This window comes from Rhinatrema bivittatum, chromosome 1, assembly GCF_901001135.1.
Source record: "Rhinatrema bivittatum chromosome 1, aRhiBiv1.1, whole genome shotgun sequence".
Taxonomy (NCBI): Eukaryota; Metazoa; Chordata; class Amphibia; order Gymnophiona; family Rhinatrematidae; genus Rhinatrema; species Rhinatrema bivittatum.
The window spans coordinates 670965888-670979321 of NC_042615.1; positions in this window are offsets into that span (position 1 = coordinate 670965888).

Consider the following 13434-nt stretch of genomic DNA (forward strand, 5'->3'; position numbering starts at 1 on the left):
CAGGGGGGATCTCTGTCATTTGGGTGTGGGGGATATGGCAGTATGGGCCAAGGCCATATTTCTGTTTTAGCTTTGGGGAGAGAGAAGGAAAGGCCAGGGCCGTTGCAACATGTTTTTTTTTTTAATTAGCATTTTGGGGGAGTTGGGGGCCACCTCAGCTGGAACTGATCCCCACTCCATCTCCCCATTTGAATGCAAGTCTTTTTTTCTTCCACTTTAAATGTGAGATGGGAGCTTCAGGATCCGTGTTAAGGTCCCGGGCCTCCCGCTTCACATCTAACACATTTTAAATAGGTGTTATTTTATCACAGCTCACCAATTTCTTAGTCGGCAGTGATAAAATGTTTACACTGGCTTGACTAGTAATGACATTCTTTGCATCCATTTGTATTATTCACGCAAGCAAATCGCATGCAAAGAAAGTCATTGTAATAGGTGTTGTGCTCAGGGGTGGACCCTTGTCCTGAGGCAGTGGAGAACCACCTCCTGGAAGGGACGAGGAGGTAACTTCCCCCAGGGGGCGGAGCACTGGATGAGACAGAAGCTAGGAAGAGCTTCACCACTGGAAGCCCGAGGTCCCCACAGGAGGAGCCCGTAGTGACCCGGGCCGCTGGGACTTAGGTGGGCATCGCAGGGTCTCCTGGGAGAGTGGAAGTCCAGCGTGCCCATGAGGGAGCACAGTCAAGTTCAAGACTAGAGATCAGGTGTAACAAGGAGGACCAGAATAGCGTAGGTGATGACAGGGCTAAGAACAGAGCCAGGATCTAGAGACGAGGTCAGACAGGCAGAGGTCAGAGTCTGGGAGTCAGAACGAGGAGTGGTCAGGTACCGGAGGTCAGGTACCGGAGGTCAGATGAGGTCACAGGCAGGCTGAGGTCGGAAGGCAGGTGGCAGGCAGGTTGAGTCCAGAACGAGCTGAGGTCAGATGGCAGGCGGCAGGCAGATGAGTCCAGGAATGGGCTGAGGTCAGAAGGCAGGCAGGGTCGAGGAACAGACTGGAGTCGAGAAGTGTAGGCAGCAGACAGGCAGGTCGAGGAACAAGCCGAATACTGAGGTACTACCTGGGAAGATGGACAGACGAAGACTGGAACAGGAGAATGCTGGAACTAGGATGCAGGAACAAGGCAGGAATGGAAATGGAACAGAAGGATCCTGGAAAGAGACTTGGAACAAGACAGGAGCAGGAACAAATGCAGTGACAATCTAGCATACAAGCCGACCCGATTGCTAAGGCAAGGAAGTGCAAGCAGGGACTTCCTTATAACAGGGAATCAATCAGGGCGTGCCGTGGAGCTAGGACCCACCCTTTGCCCTTTAAGAGGCCAGGTGGTCCGCGCGTGCGTGCGCGCTTAGGGGTGTGGCCAACACAGCTGAGGACGCCGAGCTCCGGCGTGAGGCCTGGTGTGCAGTGGAAGGCCCGGCGATCGCCACTGCAGGACGCCGGGGCCTGGAAGTGCTAGCAGCTGCCGCTAGGGAGGCCGACCTGGGACCTGCTGTGGAACCATGAAGGTGAGCAGGCCCATGCGTGGGGCAACTGCGGACGGGTTGCATAACAATAGGGGAGGATATCTGGACACAGATATGCAAAATATTGCATATTGTGCAAATTATGCACTACATACGCAATACAATGCACATTAGAGCACCAAAGCGATTTGATGCATCACACACTATGTTAGCTGGCTAACTCCAGCATTCAGAATTAGCTAGATAACTTTATCTAGCTATCTTTAGGACAGCTCCAAGTTATCTGGCTAAGTTTATGATAGCTAGCTATATTCAATAGTGCGGCTGCTCAGCTGAATATACCTCCAGTTAACCAGATAAGTTTATCCAGCTAACTGCTATCTGGACTGTGACTGAATATGAAGCTTGTAATTGATGATATATGATGTTTTCAATGTTGATGTATTATTAATTTGAATCTATTTTGAATTGTAGAAGTGTTCTAACTTTCTTTCACTCTCTCAGTGAGAAATGATGGCTAGTATAAGTTAGATGATGATTTGATGAAGGAATGATGTTTGTTTTATACTGTTATGCACATTGTTTCATGTTAAGAGAGGTGGTATTTTTGTTTTATATTTTGATGTGTATATTTTATGCAGTTGTTGATCTAATCAGCTTTGAACTCTTATGTTTTGGGTATGTGAAATATAAACAAATAGATAAATAATTTGTTGTATTTCTATGTACCTTTTTAATTGCTCTACCGTAAGCTGCTATGAGTTTCTTTTTGTAAATAAAAGGTGGGATAGAACTGGAAATATATATAAAATATATACAATACTGTATATTGAGGGCCTTTTTCAAACATTATCTGGCTAAGAACGTTAGCCAGGATATTCAGGGGCACGATCGTACCACTAAATAATATACCTGGATAACAGCATTAGCTGGATAACTTTATCTAGCTAACTTTAGACCTGGTCAATAGCAGGTCTATAGCTTCGTAAGTCTGAATATTATCATTTATCCAGTTAAATTAATTGAAATATATATCTATGCCCCAGATTGCCCCCATCCCTCCCACCACTTAGTCAAATAACTAGCTGGATAAATAGTCAACTATCAGCCTGTGAACATGGCCGAATATTCAGTTGCTGCCACTTTGCTGTATATGTACAAACTTATCTGGCCAAGAAGCGAAGAATATATAGGCTTATTGTACATATATAGCATATAGAAATAAACTGTGATTCATGGTATTTCCACCTAATTGATATAAAAAATGCAGAATCAGAAGACATTTTTCTTAAGAGAAAATTTCATAGTGTAAGAGAATCAATACAAAATTATCTATTTGTTTAGAAGTATCAATATTCTGATATTCTGACCTATGCAGCAAAAAATTCCAGAAAATCAGATGCAGATGATAGGAAAATTCCTCCAAATGTAAAGCATTTTTGTTTTTGCATTGTCTCCTTGTATCCTACATTATATGTCAAAAGAGTAATACCATAAATACAAGAGCTTATGTAATTTTTTTTTTTTAGACAAAGCACCGAGTTTCCTATTTTCATTTGATTCCAGATACCTATTATCCCAAAGAGATTTTTCTAACTACATCTTTCTCCCAGGCTAGCCTCAAGACTATTAGTTTTCAGAAAACTACTAAAAACAAGGTTCTTTGAAACAGTGTTCAGACTAGAGGCTGAAATTGAACCATCTTTCAAATTGCACTCCCCAGTCTTTAAAAGACTGATATGTAGCAGAGCTGCTCTCATTGACTTTAGTTCAGTGTCTGTGTGCTTTTATGCCTTTACCTTAATATGTCTTATTCAGATGTATTATCTAATGTGTGTATCTTGATGTAGATTCTAACTTCTTAAAAAATGATTTGAGCTCTTTACTTGAAAAAAGCATGAAACAAATGATGATGGTAGTTGTTATATAGTTTTGAAGATGTAGTAATCAAGATATAAATTATAGAAAAACATTATTCATTAACTTTATTGTTCATGATCACTTTTGCAAAATTGGCCAGTGTTCTCTCAAGTCCCCTCCTCAGGTTATGTTTAGTTAAAATTTCTTCCTAGTGAGCAGAGAAACCTTTAACAAGGTTGGGACATTTTTGTCTACTTGTTCCTTCTCCCCCTTCTCTCAGATCGGCCCAGCTGACATCATTATCGGGCGATGGTAGGCAGTGCATCGCTAAAGTCATGTGGAGAAGAGAGAGTGACTTTCTTGATTTTGGCTTCAGTTGGGAAGAAAAGAAAGAGTTAGCCTTTCATTTCTTCTCATTTTTTCATCTATTTGAAGCTCTAAAAATCAGCATATCCACTGGATATTGGCTGGAGTCCATTGTGCTGTGAATAAAGAAGCTTCCTTTTCTTCTGGGGTTTCTCTATGTCTGAATGCTAGTCTATTGCCGTTTCAGCCTATAGTCCAGACACATAATGGGGCCTTGTTGATTTAGATGCCCCTGTTATTACTGGAGTGGATCCTCAGATTAAGAATGTCAGTGGGGGCACTCACATGACTGATGGTTTAGGAGCAACTCCTAGTGCTAAAGAAGATTTTCCTTCTAAGATGGATAGTAATGTTATAGTTCGGGCAAAGATCCCAATACCTTCATTTATTTCTTTGGCGATGTATCTGGGGATTTTGAAGAACCTGGAAATATCTTCTGGATATCTGGCATGTGGTTAATCTATTCTATTTATCTATTTTGTAAATTTATGAGAGATACTAAGTCTAATTGACTTGGAGCATTCTGTGTTAGTGATGTGTCCCAGAGATGGCTATGTTATAAGCCTCCAATGTAGCTCATATCATGAATAGCCCAGTTCTCCATAATGAGTTGGAAAGTTTGGAAAATTCTCAGACAGTGAGGAATTTATAATTTTAAAAATTTTGCTGCGACTAGGTTGACGTCCAAACAAGAAGTGTTTAAAAAATACTTTAAAAAAATACCTTCAAGGGATTTTGAAAATACCAGTGCAGAGGGTTTCTGCTTTGTCTAATATTTATTATCTTTCTAAGTGTAAGAAAGCTTCCATGGGCTGAAGAAGGAATGGATACATTACATTTAGATGGTTCTGATATTTTGACTTTTATAGAAGCCTCTTTGGATGATATTTATTTATTTTATTTATTTAAAATTTTTTCTATACCGTCGTTAAGCTAGTTGCCATCACAACAGTTCACAATAAGGCACATAATTTCAAACGTAAATGTGATATATTGAATAGGGCCACTCGATTCATTCTGTGTGGAGCAAGATAATGATATGGTGCTCCAGAAATATTTTAGAAATAACATTTTCTTGTTTTATGATCAAAAAATACAAGTTTTACCTTATATTTTGTTTACAATGCAACTTCTGAAGAAACAGTTTCCCCATCTGTGATAGAAGGTGCTGGCCTTAGGGGCTACATTTTTCTTTAAGTTTCTATGTAAAAGTTGAGTTATATATCAAAAGAGTAAATTCTTCTTTTCTGACAGTTCACTTTTATAGACTTTTCTTAAAGATAAAAGTTAGGAAGGTGGAAATCATTTTTTGTAACCATTTTTTTAGGGCTTTGATGTGATTGATTAACTACAAGATTAAATTTGGTAAGTATTCTCCATCGTATGTTGCCTCTCATTGATAAGGATTTCATAATTTTTCTGATGTTTTTATTCCATGCAATTTCATGATTTCTTTGTTTTATTCCATTTATTATAAATGATTAAATATCAATAGAAATAGTTTTTAAAAAAGAATTCCTCCCTTCCAGGAATAAGGGGTAACTGCTGAAGTTGGTGGTGCATGAGAAAAATTTGCTGCTGCCTTATGACCAACTCTCTGAGCTGTCTCCCTCATCAATAAAGGCCAGGCTCAAAATGTCTCCTTTGGCATGCTAACACATGCAACATTGAGCCAGCCTTTGATGATGCTGATGTCAGGCTGTGGGAGGCAGTTCAGAGTGCTGGCAGCCAAGAGCAGGAGCAGAGCTTTACTTTATCTGTAACTGATGCCAGCAGTTAGAACAGCTTATGGCAATCTGCTGCCTGAGGTGTGGGATAGGATAGGATGAGATCCCCCAGCCTCCACTCCCACTCCCACCTCTGCCCCTGATAAGTTACCCAAAAGAGATGCACTCTCCAAGAGACAGCCCACACAAACTCACTATACAAAAGAACATTCAATTTCTGGCATCACCTCATTAACAGTCACAGAAACACCTTTCACTGCCAGAAACTTTTAGAAGTAACACCTTGGAACATTTGATTTTCAGTCACCCTGAGATCGGCATGGATAACTAGAGAAAAGATGGAGGGGAACAGGAAACATACAAACTTTCTCCTCTCTTACAAAACCCTTCTACCCTATCTTCTTCTTACTTTCCTCTTCCTCTTCCACTTCCTCATTCCCTCTTCCCTCTCATTCACTCACCCCTCTCTCTTACTCTACCCTTCCCTTCCCTCTCAATACTCACCCCTCCCTGCCACTCACACCAAACCTTCCCTCTCAGTTATTCAACCCATCCCTCCCACTCATTACCACGCAGGGTCTCTTCTCATTGGGGAGGGATGGAAATTTCTCCAGTGCATCACCACAGAGCATTACTGCACACTACAGGGCCAGTGCCAGCAACAGCTTTTTTCTGCCCTGTGCAAACAATTAGCATGCTGGTCCTCCTATGCCAGCACTGTAGTGGGATGGGGGGGGGCGGGGGGAAGGCCTGTGCACAAAACGGTAACATTTACTTAGGGTGCCTAATACCTTTGCACTGACCCTGATTAGAAAAAACGCAAATTAAACATAAAACTGAGGAGGGTCAGCATGGTAATTGTTTGCATAGGGCAGCAAAAAAGTTAGCACTGACCCTGTGCAACAATGCTCTATGGTGATGCAGTGGAAAGGTTCCTATCCCTCCCCAGTGAGAGGAGACCCTGTATGATAGTGAGTGGGAGGGATGGGTTGAATGACTGAGAGAAAAGGTTTGGTTTGAGTGGTAGGGATGGGTGAGTGTTGAGAGGGAAGGGAGGGGAAGGGGGGAGTGGGAGGGTTGAAAATCAGAAGTCATACTTTGTTTGTAGTGCACTAATAGAAAAACAATCCCCATTCCTTAGAAAACATCAAGCAATAAAATCAAGAAATCTAAAGCATCAATTATAAAGGTAAAACCATACTAATAAAAATAAATTAATATTTCAAAACAACTAATGAACAGAACATCCAATAATTAAAAACACTATTTTTTTTCATTTCCCAAATACCTTTAAAATATTTCATAACATTATACAGATCAAATAACACCTAATTAATTAAAATCAATAAGAATAAAAAAAGTTGCTCTCTCTTCATACCTGAGAATGTTTGACTTACAGTCACCCTAAAATTGTCATGGATTAGTGGGAGGTGAAGGGAAGTACATACATTTTCTCCTGTCTCATATACATACACTTTCATTCTCATGTTCATACAGACATATACAAACACTCAAAACTCACGCAGGCTCACAGATATACAGATATATGCTGGCTTCTTCCCTCTCTCTCAGGCACACACACACATAAGAACATAAGAACATAAGAAATTGCCATGCTGGGTCAGACCAGGGTCCATCAAGCCCAGCATCCTGTTTCCAACAGAGGCCAAAACCAGGCCACAAGAACCTGGCAAATACCCAAACACTAAGAAGATCCCATGCTACTGATGCAATTAATAGCAGTGGCTATTCCCTAAGTAAAATTGATTAATAGCCATTAATGGACTTCTCCTCCAAGAACTTATCCAAACCTTTTTTGAACCCAGCTACACTAACTGCACTAACCACTTCCTCTGGCAACAAAATCCAGAGCTTTATTGAGTGAAAAAGAATTTTCTCTGATTAGTCCTAAATGTGCTACTTGCTAACTTCATGGAATGCCCCCTAGTCCTTCTATTATTCGAAAGTGAAAATAACCGAGTCACATCTACTCATTCAGGACCTCTCATGATCTTAAAGACTTCTATCATATCCCCCCTCAGCAGACTCTTCTCCAAGCTGAACAGCCCTAACCTCTTCAGCCTTTCCTCATAGGGAAGCTGTTCCATCCCCTCTATCATTCTGGTTGCCCTTCTCTGTACCTTCTCCATCGCAACTATATCTTTTTTGAGATGCGGCGACCAGAATTGTACACAGTATTCAAGGTGTGGTCTCACCATGGAGCGATATAGAGGCATTATGACATTTTCCGTTCTATTAACCATTCCCTTCCTAATAATTCCTAACATTCTATTTGCTTTTTTGACTGCTGCAGCACACTGAGCTGATGATTTTAAAGTATTATCCACTATGATGCCTAGATCTTTTTCCTGGGTGGTAGCTCCTAATATGGAACCTAACATCGTGTAACTACAGCAACGATTATTTTTCCCTATATGCAACACCTTGCACTTGTCCACATTAAATTTCATCTGCCATTTGGATGCCCAATCTTCAAGTCTTACAAGGTCCTCCTGCAAAGTATCACAGTCTGCTTGTGATTTAACTACTCTGAATAATTTTGTATCATCCGCAAACTTGTTAACCTCACATGTCATATTCCTTTCCAGATCATTTATATATATATTGAAAAGCACCGGTCCAAGTACAGATCCCTGAGGCATTCCACTGTTTACCCTTTTCCACTGAGAAAATTGAGCATTTAATCCTACTCTCTTTTCCTGTCTTTTAACCAGCTTGTAATCCATGAAAGGACATCGCCTCCTATCCCATGACTTTTTAGTTTTCATAGAAGCCTCTCATGAGGGACTTTGTCAAACACCTTCTGAAAATCCAAATACACTACATCTACCGGTTCCACCTTTATCCACATGTTTATTAACCCCTTCAAAAAAATGAAACGGATTTGTTAGGCAAGACTTCCCATATTGACTATGTTCCATTAAATCATGTCTTTCTATATGCTTTACGATTTTGATCTTGAGAATAGTTTCCACTATTTTTCCCGGCACTGAAGTCAGGCTCACTGGTCTATAGTTACCCGGATCGCCCCTGGAGCCTTTTTTAAATATTGGGGTTACATTGGCCACCCTCCAGTCTTCAGGTACAATGGATGATTTTAATGATAGCGCTATCTCTTTCAGACATGCACAAATACACTGGATTCCTCCCTCTCAGGTGCACACACACACACACACACACACACATGCATGATGGCTCCCTCTGTCTCAGGCACAGTGACAAACACTGGCTCCCTGCCTCTTTCACAGGCACATACATACATATTCGCTCCCTCTCAGACACACACACACATGGGCTCCCTCTCTCTCAGGCACAGACACACACACACACACATATACACACATGCACACACAGAGGCTCCCTTTCTCAAGTATACACTCACACAATGCCTCCCTACCTCTCCCATGTTGGGAGAGAAAGTTTTTGCCAGGTTCTTATGGCCTGGATTGGCCACTGTTGGAAACAGGATGCTGGGCTTGATGGACCCTTGGTCTGACCCAGTATGGCATGTTCTTATGTTCTTATCTCTCAAGCACACACACACATGCACAGACACATATTGCCTCCTTCTCTTTCATGCACACACACACACACACACACACACGCATGCTCCCTCTCCTCCTGTTGGGACAAGATCCCTGGGCCTCCTCCACGTTGGCCGCCGAGCCTGGCATGATCTTTCGGCAACCGCAGGGCCTCCTTCACTTTGGACGCCAGGTGGAATAGGATCCCCCAGCGGTCACGCAGGCCACCTGCAGTTTGGCTGCTTAGCAAGATGGGATCTCCCTACGACCGTAGGGATTCATCCACTTGAACTGCAAAGCCTGATGTGATCCTTCGGTGACCATGGAGCCTCTTTCACTTTGGCTATTGGGCAGGATGGGATCTCCCGGCAGCTACGGGCATCTAAAATTGTTATTGCACGGCACACACCTTTCTAAAGTAAGTTGTGCTTGTGCACTACTGTGCACAAAGGATACTACACCTCTGCTCCCTCCCCCCATAATCATGTAAAATTATGCATATTTTAAAAGTGCATGTTCTTTTACCAGCATAAAAGAATGGGGTTTTAGTCATATGAGGAAAAGTACACCAGATGATTGATTTTCAAATTAACACACAGACTTTCAGATGCAAAGTATGCAGGTAAAAAAGTACCCAGTATTCATGCTAACCACATTTTCAAAAGAAAACTCTGCAGGGAGATCCTCTTGAAAATGAGCTTACATTTATATATATATATATATATATATATATATATATATATATACACACTTTATTTTTAATGAAATTTATACAATTTAACACAAGAATTATTGTTACAGAAATCAAGTTGCACAATAATCAATCAACAAAACATTAATTCATGAAGAAAAAAGAAAGACCCCAATGAGCCTCTCATATATAAAGAAGAAAGGAGAAGAGGTCCAAGATTGAATTCAAGTGTGGAACTAAGAAAAAGTGAAAAATAAAATTTGAGAGGAACTGCATTGTACACATTCGGCTCCACAGCAAAATTAGTCATCACTAACCATCATTAGCTTTCTGACAGTCTAGATAAAATATCAGTTGAGGATGGGGGATTTCAAGATGGCCGCCGTGTGAAACGGTTGGCGAAACGCTCTCTCCCCAACTTCTTTAGAAATTATTTCCTGAACCATGCCGCATTCCAAAAGAAAAGCCAAGCTCAGAGAAGTTCTGGCCTCATCATCGCTGCTCTTAAGGTGGCCAATCGAGGATTGATTCGTTTTTCGCTACTGAAGTAGCAAGAGAATTGCCGGTGGAGCTGGCTGCTGCAAATGCCGATATAAGGCGGATATCTGCCTTGCTGGCTGAGGAGATTACACTGAGTCCTGGTGCTCCGATGACCCCCCTTTCCCCGGTTCCATCTGATGCTGCTTTTGATGGGGTAAGTCCTCAAGAACTTTGTAAACCAGATGGGATTAATATTGATTTGGATAAAATAACTGTGAGAGACATACCCAGAAGCAGTGAAGATGAGGAAAAGAGAACTATCGAGGAAGTTGTGAGAGGGAGTACGGCAGGAGGGGGAAAATTGGTTCAGAAGCAGACTTTTGAAACTTATACCCTGATGGAAACACCAAAGGTAATAACTATGGAGGCTCTGTGGCATGCTATGAAGGGTCTGGAAAGTGTTGTCATGAATCTAACAAAGATAACACGGGAATCAAATAATAGGTTCATAAATATAGAAAGAGATATGAATATGCAGACTACAAAGATTCAAGCGATGGAACAACGTATGGATAAAATGAAGAGTATTCAAACAGAGATTGTGAGAGTGGAAGATGTAAATGTGAAAAAGCTAGAGAATGTTGAAAATCAGATGAAATACTTAAATCTGCGTGCATTGAACTTTCCATTCATAAAAGAGATCTCTGCTTATGAAATGCTTAAGGATTACATGCTGAAGATCCTAAAAATACCTTTGGAAGGGCTTCCTGGGATATCAAGAGTATATTACCTTCCGGATAAAGGTGAAAAAGCTGAAGGAATTTCCAGGACAAAGAGAATCCCTTGAACTTGACTCAGATTTTGGAATTATCGTTGGACTCTGAAATCAAAAAGTGAATGACGTTATTTTTTTCATGTGCTTTTTTAGCTGATAGAGATTTGATTTTGAAGAGATTCATGCGGAACCGGGCAGTAGTATATTATGGGAAAAAGATCTGGATTTATCCAGATATTTCCCATATTACACAGGAAAGACACAAGAAATTTCTGTATTTCAGACCTGAAGTAGTTGCGAGGGGTGCTAGTTTTAGCCTGAGGTATCCCAGTAAATGTATTATTAAACACTTAAATGCAAAGTATAGTTTCTTTGAACCTGTTCAGTTATAGAAGTTTCTTCAGCCAAATAATCCCTAGACCCTTGAGTATATCATAGCAGTTTTGAAGTGCCTTGCTACATTCATGTGACGGTCTAATATTTAGTAGAAAAGTGTACTTTGATTTCTTTGCAAACCGCCTACGAAAGTCCCCCACAGGATTGCTTGGAATAGTAGATGTGAACTATGAAATTTAAACTGAGTAAGAAATGAAAAGTTTTTCAATTTTGTTTATAAATCTTACTTGTTAATCTACACATTCTACAATGTTTACTTGATGTAAATATTGAAAAATTAATAAATAATAAATTAAAAAAAATATCAGTTGAGATTGTAAAAAGTAAATATGCCTAATACTGTGCAATTTCAAAATACATTTACAAAGACTCTTGGCATATAGAAACAAATATTCTGCTATGGTCTTGAGCCATCCTGGTATTATCTCGATAAATCAATATTTTCTATCCATAATATAATACAAAGTTATTGTGCAAAAACAATCTGAATATCTTCAGAGAGGTAGCCATGTTAGTCTGGTGTAGCAAAAATGACAAGAAGTAGGTTGCACCTTATAGACTAACCAATTTATTGAGGAATGAGCTTTTGAGGACAGAGTCCACTTCATCAGATATATCAATTAATTGGTTAGTCTATAAGGTGCCACCAGCCTCTTGTCCTTTTTAATCTAATAACAGAATACCGGTTGTGGGAATATAGGTGATTCCCACAGGCCTGGAGACAAACTACACTGATTCCAGCCTTCTTAAAATAGTAACGCTTTATTAGGGATGTGCATTCGTTTGCGACAAAATAGGAAATATAGATGATATTTCCTATTTCTTCACATTTCTGGGGGCCGAAGAAACGAAAGGAAAACCCACAAAATTTTGTGTGGTTTTCTTATTGGTTTGGGAGGGAGTGGAGAAAGGGCACATAAAAAAAACCCCCCAAACCCACCCAACCCCTCAAATTTAAATAATTGCAACCCCCCACCCTCCTGACCCTCCAAGACCTGCCCAACTTCCACCCCCCCCCCCCCCCCCCAAGGCTTACCGAAGGTTCCTGGTGGTCCAGCAGGGTCCCGGGAGTGATCTCCCCTCTCGGCCCATCGGCTGCCACTAATCAAAATGGTGCTGATGGCCCTTTGCCCTTACCATGTGTTGGGCTATTGGTGCCATTGGTTGGCCCCTGTCACATGGTAGGAGCAATTGATGCCCTGCACCATTTTTTAAGAAGGCGCCGGTCGTCCATTGCTCCTACCATGTGACAGAGGCCAGCCAATGGCACCGATAGCCTCTGTCACCCTGCGGTGTTGGCTTCGTAATGTTTTCTTATTTTATTTTTGGCACTACCTGTACCTTTTAACAAGAATGAAGGGGGACCCCTGCTGGCTGCAGGATTAGTGCCATGCTGGGCATGTCAAAGTTCTGGAAACTTTGACAGAAGTGTTCCGTGATTGGGCTCCCTCCTGTGATGTCACCCATATGTGAGGACTAACATCCTGCTGTCCTGTAAGAACAGCTGTTACAGGTAAGCAACATTTGCTATCTCCCTCCTGGAGAGTCTGGATCAGAGCCTGACAGCTTCCTTCCATCATGCTGTCTGACTGCTGCATTCTGGTGCTGCCATACCCTGGCTTCTCCCTTCCAATTTTTCTTTCTGGCTGCATACCTAACACTGCAGAGTAGTTTGCTTCCTTCTACCTTGATATACCCTGCCCCCAAATGCAGCACTCTCAGCCAACTCTGTCAGCTTTCCTGGGCCACACCCTGCTCAGCACAGCCTTGCTGCAATGGAGTTTCTTTCACTTTTCTTTTCAAGGCAAAAAAGTAAAAAAAAAAGCCTGCTTGACCAGTGATAACTTGCTCACTGTTAAATCCCTGTCTATCTCCCAGCAGGGCTTCTCCCTTTAGCTGGTACAACCCTAAAACGTCCTAGCTGTCCCTGCAACCAGGCCCACATACAGTTTCCTCTCTACCTGAAACTTTAACTTTGGAGTTTTATTTTTTTTCAGTGCAGCTTCGGCCATACCCTTTCACAAACCACCCTGCACTCTTGCACTCCCTGTACTTAGTTTTAGAGCCTCAGTCCCCTTGGGTTCTGTACAGTGTTTAGAACCACACGTCCACAGCTCTCTCTTTACT